Here is a 12,017-nt window from a genome sequence, read left to right as displayed (position 1 = left end):
TAAAAACCTTTACACTTAGCTCCTGACTCCCATAGCATATACGCATACTCTTTGTAGCTTTCAGGTATCTCAATATTCCTTTCACTGCCTCCCAATGTTTCTTGCCTGGGTTTGACATGTATCGACTTACTACTCCCACTGCAAATGCAATGTCTAGGCGAGTAGCAATCATTGCATACATCAAACTACCCACTGCAGAAGCATATGGAATCTTATCCATTTCAGCCTGTTCTTCCTCAGACACAGGACAATCTTGTTTGCTAAGTTTCACATGTGGTGGCAATGGAACACTCAATGCCTTTCCCTTCTCCATATTGAAACGTTGCAAAACCTTGTCAATATACTCTGTTTGAGATAACCAAATCAACTTCTTTGATCTGTCTCTCTCAATGCGCATACCAAGTATATGACTTGCCTCACCCATGTCTTTCATGTCAAACGATTTTGCCATCTTTGACTTCAAAGCTGAAATTTCTTCCAAGTGCTTGCCAGCAATCAACATGTCATCCACATACAAAATAAGGATCAGCCAACTACCATCCTTAGCCTTCTTTGTATATAGAGAGTGATCGAACTCACTATGTTTGTAGCCTTGAGAAAGCATAAACTTGTGGAATTTATGGTACCATGCCCTCGGTGATTGTTTTAAGCCATAAAGACTCTTTAACAACTGGCATACCAAATCTTCCTTGCCTTTCTCAACAAACCCTTCTGGCTGCTGCATATAAATTTCCACATCTAAATCACCATGCAAGAACGTTGTCTTGACATCCATTTGGTGCAACACCAAATCTAATATGGCAACCAATGCAAGAAAGCATCTCAATGTAGTCATCTTGACCACCGGAGAGAAGACTTCATCAAAGTCAATGCCTTGTTCTTGCTTAAAGCCCTTGGCAACAAGCCTTACTTTGTACTTTGGCTGACTATCATGAGTGGTGATCTCATACCTGTAAACCCATTTACAAGGTAGAGCCTTTTTGCCCTGTGGTAATTTAACTAGCTTCCATGTCTGGTTTTTATGCAGAGCTATCATCTTTGACTGCATGGCCAATTGCCAATTCCCGGAGTCCTTCATTTGCACTGCTTCCCTATAACATGAAGGCTCATTGCAATCAGTCAACATGACATAGTTCATAGATGGAACAAACCGATCAGGAGGTCGCGTGATACGTCCAGATCTACGAAAAATAGGTGGCTCAGGCTCAGCCACAACTTGTGGTTCCAATCTATCTTGTCCTTGCTCCTCTTGAGCCCTGACATTTTGTCTTGCACGTGCAGGTCCATCTTCTTGGAAGACAACTCTTCTGATCTCCTCAACCTTCTCTGGTTTAGAATGATATTTGGATTCATTAAAGTGAACATCATTGCTGCGGATAACCTTTCTGGATTCGGGATCCCAAAGTCTGTACCCCATCTCACCAGAATTACCATAGCCTAGAAAGATGCACTTTCTACTCTTTGGCTCAAGTTTGTTCCTAAATTCCTTTGGAACGTGAGTATATGCCTCACAGCCAAAGACTCTGAGATGCTTGTATGAGGGCATTTTGCTTGACCATACCATCTCTGGCACTGAATCCTTCTGCAAAACCTTGCTAGGAGATCTATTTATAAGATGAACAGCTGTTGATACAGCTTCAGCCCAAAACCCATTTGGCAGCTGTGCATTAGACAACATACTTCTGACCTTCTCTTGTATGGTCCTATTCATCCTCTCAACAACACCATTTTGAGGAGGATTGTAAGGAGCAGTAAGTTCACGTTTTATACCTTTTGACTCACAAAAGTCCTGAAAGGCCTTTGAAACATACTCTCCACCATTGTCAGTGCGTAAGCATTTAAGCTTCTTGCCACTCTGATTCACCACAAGTGTCACAAACGTTTTGAAAACACTAAACGCTTCATCCTTGTGCTTGAGAAAGTAAACCCATACTTTCCTCGAGTAATCATCTATAAATGTCATAAAGTAAGAAGCTCCCCCTAGAGATAGGTTAGGCATAGGTCCACACAAATCACTATGAACAAGTGCCAACTGTGTATCTCTTCTACTGCTTCTATGCTTATGTGGCTGCTGTGTTTGCTTACCATACAGACAATGTTCACAGAATTCAAAATCATTGAATGAAAAGCTAGGCAAATAACCAGAACGAGACAAGATTTCCATTCCCTTCTTGGACATATGTCCTAACCGGCTATGCCACAAAGAAACGTTCGGCTGCTCGGTTACATTGATTACATTTTTAGAGACATTTGATACATAAATCATGTAAAGTCCCCCAGACTTTACTCCATGTGCTACTGTCATCGAACCCTTGGATATCTTCCACATGTTTTGTCCAAAAGTGGTGACGTAGCCAACATCATCAAGTAAACCTGTGCTGATCAAGCTCTTTGTAATTGCGGGAACATGTCTCACATTCTTCAGCGTGAAAGAAGAGACATTCTGAAACTTCAATTGAACATCTCCAACACCTAAGATCTCACATGTCTGCCCATTGCCTAGCCGAACATGATCTTTAGTGGTCACATAAGAGGTAAACCACTCCTTGTTTGGAGACACATGAAGTGATGCCCTTGAGTCTATAATCCAATCACTCAGTGCATTTCCATCAGATACTGTAAGAAGAGCTGAGTCCATTGTATTCTTCAAGAAGTAGATGTATCCTGACACTAGACTGTCATCCTCTGCAACAGTGTTTGTCACATTTATTTCTTGAATCTTCACTGAGGACTTGTTCTTCTCACCATGGTCTTCAACTTTCTCTTTTCCTTTTTCTGCTTTCCATTCTCTGCAATCTCTTTTCATGTGACCCTTCTTGCCACAATGGTAGCATTCTATGTCACTCTTGCCTTTAGCACTGCGGGACTTGCTACGTGACTGATTCCTCTTTCCACCTTTGTACTTTTCTTTAGTCCTTCCCCTGACAACTAAGGTTGTTCCTTTGCCTTTGTCCATTGTATTTCTATTGGTTTCTTCAGTAAGAAGATTGCCTTCTACACCTGCTATGTTCAAACCATCTGGAGGTGCAGAATTAATCAAAGCTGTGCGAAAAGTGTCCCAACTTTCTGGCAATGTGATCAACAGGAACATAGCTCTGACAGGTTCATCAAACTTGACACCTTGAGCTGACAACTGACTGTAGATGGTGTTGAATTCATTCAGATGATTGGACATAGGTGTCCCTTCTTTCATCTTCAAGTCAACAAGCTTCTTAAGCCAACATACCTGTGAAGCAGCACTCTGCTTCTCATAAAGATCACTCAGCTTTGTCCATGCTTCATAAGCCGACATCTCGTCTGCTACATTGAAGTAAACGCTGTCTGCCAAAGTCAGTATAATGGTAGAAAGTGCCAATTCATCCATTTCGCTCCATTCATCTTCGTCCATATCTTGTGGTTTTATCCCCTTGAGATTTATAGGTTTTATCTGCTTCTTTTGTACCAACACGTGCCAAATCTGCTTCTTCCACAATGGGAAATTGGTTCCATCCAGCTTCTTGATATTGTAAAGAGTAGTGTCCTGTGATCCAGCCATAGCTACGCTTCACAGTAGTTTACTTTCCTGGGAAAAATTCGGCAGAGTTTCCCCTGTAAATTGACCTCTGAACCAATATCAACCTGTCAAATGAACCAAGAAAGCTTCAGATTCTGGAGAAATTTCGGCAGAGTCTCCTTTGTAAAATGGCTCTGGTGTACTCAAAAACAGACCAAAAACAGCTCAAAAAACACTGTCTCTCTGACACTGTAAGCTGCGGGTAAACCTGTCCTACACCTGTACTGTCTCTCACTGTCCTATCACTGTCCTGTAAGCATAGACTGCAATAATGCCTCAACGGAATTAAAGCAGAGATGCAATCCCAACTGTCTAACTCACAGTCAATACATCCTAGCTGCCTATCTAAGGGTGCTCGAGGGATCGCTCCAAGACCTGTATCACCAAAAGGATCTCAACATTCGAGAATCCCCCAGCTCAATAAAACCTCACTCGACCCTCAACAAAGGCTGCAGTAAATCTAACAATACATAGATTTCCCACAAAGTCATACATCCACAAATTTCCCACTATATGCTGTAACCGCTGCGGCGGTTGTTTGCTGCGTGACTCACAGCCAGCAAACCCTCAACAGACATACATCATCTCTGACAATACATCCCATGTGGAAGTACCTGCAATGTCAGGATGAAATCTGGAATATCAAGCAGCGAACACAAGCTACCTGATGAACTAGTGGATGTCGCCTACAGTCGGTGTGTAGATGCGCCCATGTCGTATGTGACATGCCTCCAAGAACTGTGAGCCGTCCTTCATTGTGTAGACAGTCACAAATCAACACTCTGGGAGTGTCGATATCCTCAGCACCTACAGTCGTAGGCCGAAACCCCAAATTTGCAGAGTCGGATCTGCACCCGCTGAGACCACGTAGTCGAAAATGGCTTGCGCAGAACTTTGTCGAAGCCGAACGGTGGCCGAGATGACCTCAGAATGAAATTCTGAGAACACCAGGCCCTTCAAGCTCTCCCTCAAGATTTGGGGCCGTGTCTTCGCCTGTCGAATCTCACTCCAATCTGAGTAGGTGACTCTGGCTACCTGCAAATGCTGCCCCGAGCCTCGATCTGAGCTCTGATACCAGTTGAAGGAGTACGAGCGAAAGTGTGATGCGAGAGAGAGTGCGAGAAGAAGAGCACGACGATATGGTGAACTCGCTCTACTGTAATGTGTAGAGCATAGTGAGTTCTTATTAGGTTTTTACAAAAGAATATGTGTACATACCTGGCAGCCCGCCCACTTACCTGGGCGACCACATTGGGCTTTATACCCCAACACAAAGTGACTCCAATTCAACAAATCAACCCGACAATTTGAAGTTTCACACACTAAGGATTACAAGGGAGAAATATCAAGATCTTTGGAGAAAGAAGGTGAATTCACAACGACAAAGATCTGCACTACTAATAGAAGAAGTCACGAAAAATGACATAAACGAGGCATATCATGTCTATGCTAAAAAAACTGCTAAACAAAGTTCTCAACTCCTAAATCTTTGTAATTGAGGATTCTAGACACTTCTTGAGAGAGTCTCTCAAGTAAGACCACTCCACACTATGAGCACCAAGAATTTGGACAAGTTCAATGGCCAAAACTTTCACACTTGGCAAGTTAAAATCAAAGGATACCTAAAGAAAAAGAACCTATGGGTTGTTGCAAAGCCAATTGGGGAAGGGGAGAGCATTATGACATGAGGCGCATATGCACAATTTGTGTCAAAAGACGAACAAGCCCTAGGAATTATTATCATTGCATTAGATGATAATTACGTTCATTACATAAATGAATGCGACACTTCATTAGAAGCATGGGAAACCTTGGCACAAATGTTTGGTGCAAATGCTAAACACTCCAAAATTAGCTTAAAATGCAACTTTATGGACTCATCATGGACGCTAATGAAGATTTAGCCAGCCTTTCAATAGGCTTCAATTCATTTTTACTCAATTAGCGTCTTTAGATGCTAAAGTGGATGATGAGGACAAAATTGTAGTCTTGCTCAAAGCACTTCCGCTCAAGTATGATCACATAGTCATAGTAATTAAAGAAAAGGAACCCGTACCTAGGTTTGAAGATGTGGTCAATTCACTTCAGGATGAAGAAAAGAAGAACTCTAATGACAACTCTATGTCAAACGGAGCTTATGTTATGCAGAAGGCTAAGTGCAAGCATTGTGGCAAGTGCAATCACAAATCAAGTGATTGTTTCAAAGTCAAAGCATGCACCCTATGCGGAAATCTTGGTCATACACCCTCAAGATGTTTCAAGAAAACTCAAAACAAGGATAAAGGCAACGCCAACCTCATCAATGATGGAGAAGGAGAAGAGGAGCCATCACAAGCCCTCTTTGTCTCATTGACGTACTATAAAAGGTTTGCAAATACCCTCTAAGCCACTACATGATGTATCCATTTTGAACCATGCTATGACGCCATCAAATTGTGAACCCATGTATTATCTAGAGTGCCTTGTATGAACCATGACCTATTGCATCCATTGAGATCTAGGCATGACGTACCCTTGGTACATCGAGGATGAAGTTAGGCTTAAGGGTGTGAGGATAACCCTAACCTCACTACATGTTGTTAGGAATTGGATCATGCTAGCTATGGTGGATGAAAGAGAAACATGGTGCAAGTGTGTGAGTGTGTGTAAGCAAGGTTATCACTCAAGTGAATTAGGTTCCAAGATAGGATTAGCTTGGACTCATAAACACAATCTTGAGTATTGACTTAGCTTAGCACAAGCTCACCATAGACAAGCATGTAGTACAAAATGAAGTTGTTGTTTATTGATTCAAGAGATGAGCTTTAAGTAGCTCTACAGCCTTGCTCCACAGTATGTGGGATAAATCCACTCTCCTCTCCTTGACTCACACCTTAGGACAAAGCTCACACTTTACAATCCTCCCCTTGAGGTTTGGACTAAGACAAGATACTAAAGATGCATGATCCACACAGGCTAACAAAATCCACACAGGATGGTGATATCCACACAGGAAAATAAAGTCCACAAAGGATGGTGATATCCACACAAGAAAGATCCACAAAGGATGGTGATGTCCACACAGGATGATAAGTTGGTATCCACACAGGAAAAAGTCCTCCCTTACAAGTAGAGAGTCTGCATCTTCAAAATGGGTCTTCCTAAACGCTGCCTTCGTCTTCATCCTTTTTGTCTTCTACTATGTGAGCTGATCCTCTGTCAGGTCTCTTGCCTTCGTTGTGTCTGCTGTTGCTTCTACTACTGCTGCTTTCTCCACTGCTACTGCCTCCACTTGAGTAGCACCGAGAAGGAGGGTGTCCCTTCCTACCACATTTGTTGCAAGGTTTGTTTGTGTAGCAATCTTTCACTACGTGTCCCATTCTTCCACATTCATAACACTTTCTTCCGTTTGTTGATGTTGATGGTGAATATCTTCCCCTTGAAGATGTTGCGATGAAAAATCCTCCTGATGGGGTAAGTGAACCTCTTTGCTTTCGTTCTTCTGCTTGGACTGAGTTGATGACATCTTGGAATGGTGGTGCTGGTTCTTTTTCTTCAAGAATTGTGACTAAGTGGTCATAAGAAGGTGGAAGTGCACTTAATAGTATGGCCACTTTGTCATCTTCTGGTACTTCAACTTGGATGTAAGTGAGCTGTGTGACAATGCTCTTAAGCCTGTTCACTAGGCTAGCAATATCCTCCCCTTCAATCATGGTCATTTTGTAAAGCTGTCTTTTAAGACTAACTTTGCTTCTTTCGGCTCTAGCTCCAAAATTACTTTCTAGGACATGCCAGGCCTCATGTGCATGCTTACATTCATCTATGAAATGCACATAATTATCATGCAAGGAAGTGATGATGATTCCCAATACTTGTTCGTCTTTGGCCAAATTTTGTGCACTTGCTATGAGAGTAGATGCCCTAGTGTGCACTCCATCGGGTTCGGCTTGTTGCTCTAAGGCAGTGCTAATGACAGACCACAAACATCTTTTCATAAGGTAGCCTCTTAATTTTGTTTGCCAAGTGTGAAATCCCTCCCCATTGAATTTCTCTATTCCCTTGTCCCCCATTTGTGCCAATAGAGGGGTCTTAGCTTAGGAGACTCTCCTAGCCAATGTCTGCCTCTTTACACGAGCACAATTGATGATAGAAAATTAATTTGCAAAAGTTTTGTGCTTGTTTGCAAGATTTGAAATTTTAATATCTTCTTAATGAGATGTGAAGTACCTCTTCACTCGAGGTGAAGTCACCCTTCACATACACCTTTGAGTTCTTCTTTGATGCCTGGGATGAGCCTTTGAAGATTCGATAGTTGGCTTGGAGTGCGAAGCTTTGCAAAATTTGTTGTTGTTTCCACCTCAGATTCGACAATAAAAATTCTTGCTTAATTATAAGCACCATTTTTGTAAGATGCTAGAGCCAAGACGTGGGAATACCTTGATCTTGGGAGCTTTGGGACTCTTGGAGGTTTGCCTTGGAGTCCCTGTTTGCTTCGGGTCGAGGTTTTGATGTGACTGGCCACCAAGGTACTCTCTGACCTGTAGGAATGCTCCCCTGTGAGGGGGTGAGCTTATAAAATTAAATGCTTTGAGGCTCTTGAAGCCAGCGCCGTGGGAAGGGGGGCCCAACAGGTTCGGGTAAGCCTGGCAAGGCGGGGGCAGGCGGGCATGAACACCGGGTAGTCGGCAAAAAAAAAAAGGTGCGCGCACGTGGGAAATCTCCCTGCGGACCCGCCAGGGCTGTAAAATCCAAATTTGAATTACACAAGAATGGCTTAGAAATGCAAAAATTGAATGCTAATCTTCTCCCTAATCAAGCCTATCTAGCCATGGAGGGTAGTGGCCTCTTGGGTGTGCCAAGGACATGCCCACACATAACTAGATTAGGGCCTAATTAGTGAGATGCAACTAGTTATGAAAAATGTTAATGGGCCGTGACAATGAAATGCTAATCGGTCTAGTAGAGATGCTAATGATACACACACACTAATGCATAATGGGAATCCTAGCTAGCACACCATAGCTATGATACCAAATGTTAGGAATTGGATCGTGCTAGCTATGGTGGATGAAAGAGAAACATGGTGCAAGTGTGTGAGTGTGTGTAAGCAAGGTTATCACTCAAGTGAATTAGGTTCCAAGATAGGTTTAGCTTGGACTCATAAACACAATCTTGAGTATTGACTTAGCTTAGGAAAAGCTCACCATAGACAAGCATGTAGTGCAAAATGAAGTTGTTGTTTATTGATTCAAGAGATGAGCTTTAAGTAGCTCTACAACCTTGCTCCACAGTATGTGGGATAAACCACTCTCCTCTCCTTGACTCACACCTTAGGACAAAGCTCACACTTTACAATAAGGGGGAGATTGTTGGGGTAAGCCCAACTTGTGACAAGGCTTGCATAAATTGGCTAGACCGGAGGTCCCTAACACCTTAAGGTTTTGGGGTCTAGATGGCTAGACCAATTTGTGGAACGTCGTTGTTAAGCGTGCTTGCACGACGACAGTACTGGGATGGGTGACCTCCCGGGAAGGCTTACCCCCTTGGGACCAACAATTGGTATCAGAGCCATGGTTGGAAGCATAGAGCCTATGTGGCAAGCCTATGTGGCATGAATGAATGAGCTTCCCAAGTTTGGCTTAAGGGGGAGATTGTTGGGGTAAGCCCAACTTGTGACAAGGCTTGCATAAATTGGCTAGACCGGAGGTCCCTAACAACTTAAGGTTTTGGGGTCTAGATGGCTAGACCAATTTGTGGAACGTCGTTGTTAAGCGTGCTTGCACGACAACAGTACTGGGATGGGTGACCTCCCGGGAAGGCTTACCCCCTTGGGACCAACACATGTGAACCATGCCAAGTCCAAACTCCTCACATCATTATGGGAAACATGCCTACACCTGGCACTTTATTTGCATGCTACATGGAGCATGCACTTGTATAAAACTCCTTATGCACACAACACCTAGCCACCTATGTGGATGCACCAGCATCTGCCTCCTCTACTACTTGCATGTATCACTCCACCTATAAATGGAGTTCGAATGTATAAACTCATTCTCTCAATGTAATTTAATTCATTACATCCTTTTTTCATGTATAATATGATGCGATTTCAAGTGAAAACTTAGTTTGGATTTAAATTTCGTCCATTATTATGAATCCGAGTCATCATTATCCATCATAATCCATGATCCTTACAGCTATATCCCATAGGTAAACACATGCATCGGCCTTTTTCCAAACATCTAAGACAAAATTTACACTAAAAACTTCTATGTTATGCTACGGATATCCACAACAAATCTTCTCAATAAAGTTTTAATCCTAATTGAAATTTAGATTACATTCATTGAGTTGGAATCTTGGAGTTCCTATTTCCTTTTAATGTCTACTCAAACAAGACCTTAAGGAAAACAACAACTCTCTTGGGAGTTAAGGTTTTTGTCTCAACATAAGTTTCAAGGCTAACTTCGTCTTTGATTGTATCCTTGTTTTTCTTTCTTGCATCATTTGTCATCCATGGGGCATCTTCATAGAAGCAGTGGCAGTTTTATGTTCAAAGTCAATTCCATCAACCCCCCTCCCCCCCCCCTCCCCCAAATTTGCGAAAGAAAGCAAAATCGATAGAACAAGGGAAGATTAAATAAAGTACTAATAGTGTGTTTGCATGGTGTGACATCTTCTACTCTACCTTAAGCTTTTTGTTATGTTTTGAACATGTAAAGTATTTGTGAGAAGATGATAATGCATTCTGTCCTACTTAAGGTTGAGTGTGATGAATGCAATGGGTCTAGTGTGTAACTTTCCTAGCATATGTGATGATGGTCTACCCTATTACAATTGACATGCATGAAGGAATGAGTGCAATAATACTTTCTACCATAATTAGAATTTGTGAGATGCAATCTTTCTAGGAATGCGTGGTAAGTCTCGTGCAATTATGTAAGTTCTTACAATCATATGTACAATTCCTAATGATTAGATGAATATGTAATATGACTTTGAATACCCTAAACTTACAAAATGGAAAGATAAGGAAGCATACCTTGGACAAGTGGTGGACCTTTCTTCTCTTCAAGCATCAATGGAGTAGGGTTTGGGTAGGTGGTAAGCTTGAAAACCAAATCTCCATATTACAACAAAATAAAGATTGGACATATGCTGGAGCTTAAGACCAAACCTACCATGCTAATAGAGATGATAGATTGAACCTATGATGGTAACCTTGCATCCATGGTATATGTCTATTTGTGTTTCAATGAATCTTCTCTTGGACAAATGGTGAGCCTTATAGCTACTATCTACAATATATCATAGGTTGTACAAATGGTGGATCTTGTGTTGATTCTCCATGCCTGACTTAGACAAGTGAGATACCTTGTTTATCCTTATGTTTCAATGGAGCTAACCTTGGACAAGTGATGGACCTTGATTCTCTTAACGCATTCATAGATCTAAGATTGGCAAATGGTGGATATTAAAAAAGTTTCCAATGCATAGCTAATGGTTAATGGGAATTGCCTCTCTTAATCCTTGAAACTTAAAAGATTTCAAGTCAAATGTGTGATAGATCTTGTAGTCACCATGCTACAACATAGTATAGATTGAACAAGTGGTGAACCTTAAATTGCTTTTGCATACCTTAGATTATTTAGTGATATACCTTGTTTTTCTTCATGATTCAATTGGATTAAGTATACCTTGCTTCTCTTCATACTTTAGTAGGACTTCAATGGATCTGAGATTGACTAGTGGACCTTATACTAATTCCCTTGGCTAGATAAAATGATTTATATCTATGCACATACCCAACATATAATCTCTAGTAGCATGGGTAATTGCCTCAAGGTATGCCACTTGTCCAACTTATATTCCATTGTAGCATATAGATTTTAGTTTTAAGACCCACCATATATCCAATATTTTCTTCAGCTAGAAAAACAAAACCCACCATTTGTCTAAGTTGTGCTTCATTGAACATGGAGAGAAACAAGATTCACCAAATGTAAAAAGTAAGCAATAAAAACCACTACAAGGTCCATTACTTCTCTATTAATATATGCTATGTTTTAGCACATAAGCTTTGCTATCAAGTTCCACCACTTGTCCACTCTATTGAAACATACAAAGAAAATCACTTGTCCAAGCTAAGCACAAAAAATTGATAGAGGGTACAAAGCCTATGTTATATAGTATAGCATGGAAGGTATTTTGTCTCACATTTGCTATAACACTGGGGGTCCGATTTCAAGGTTCACCACTTGTCCAAACTAGAGACTCCTTTCAAAGTGTGGATAGAAGGAATCTCCACACTTTGATTTTCTTTTTCGTCTCAAAATGAATAGCTAAGCATTATTCCTAGGTACTACCACTTGTCCAAGCTAGGCTCTATTGAAACACATGCATAAGCAAGATTCAATAACTGACCAAGCTAGGAAAGGAAAAAAGGGTCTCACACCATTGGTCCAAACTATGTTATCTTATA

This window comes from Adiantum capillus-veneris, chromosome 5 (assembly GCF_014529385.1).
Source record: "Adiantum capillus-veneris isolate H3 chromosome 5, ASM1452938v2, whole genome shotgun sequence".
Taxonomy (NCBI): Eukaryota; Viridiplantae; Streptophyta; class Polypodiopsida; order Polypodiales; family Pteridaceae; genus Adiantum; species Adiantum capillus-veneris.
Note: the sequence above shows the minus strand (reverse complement) of the source record.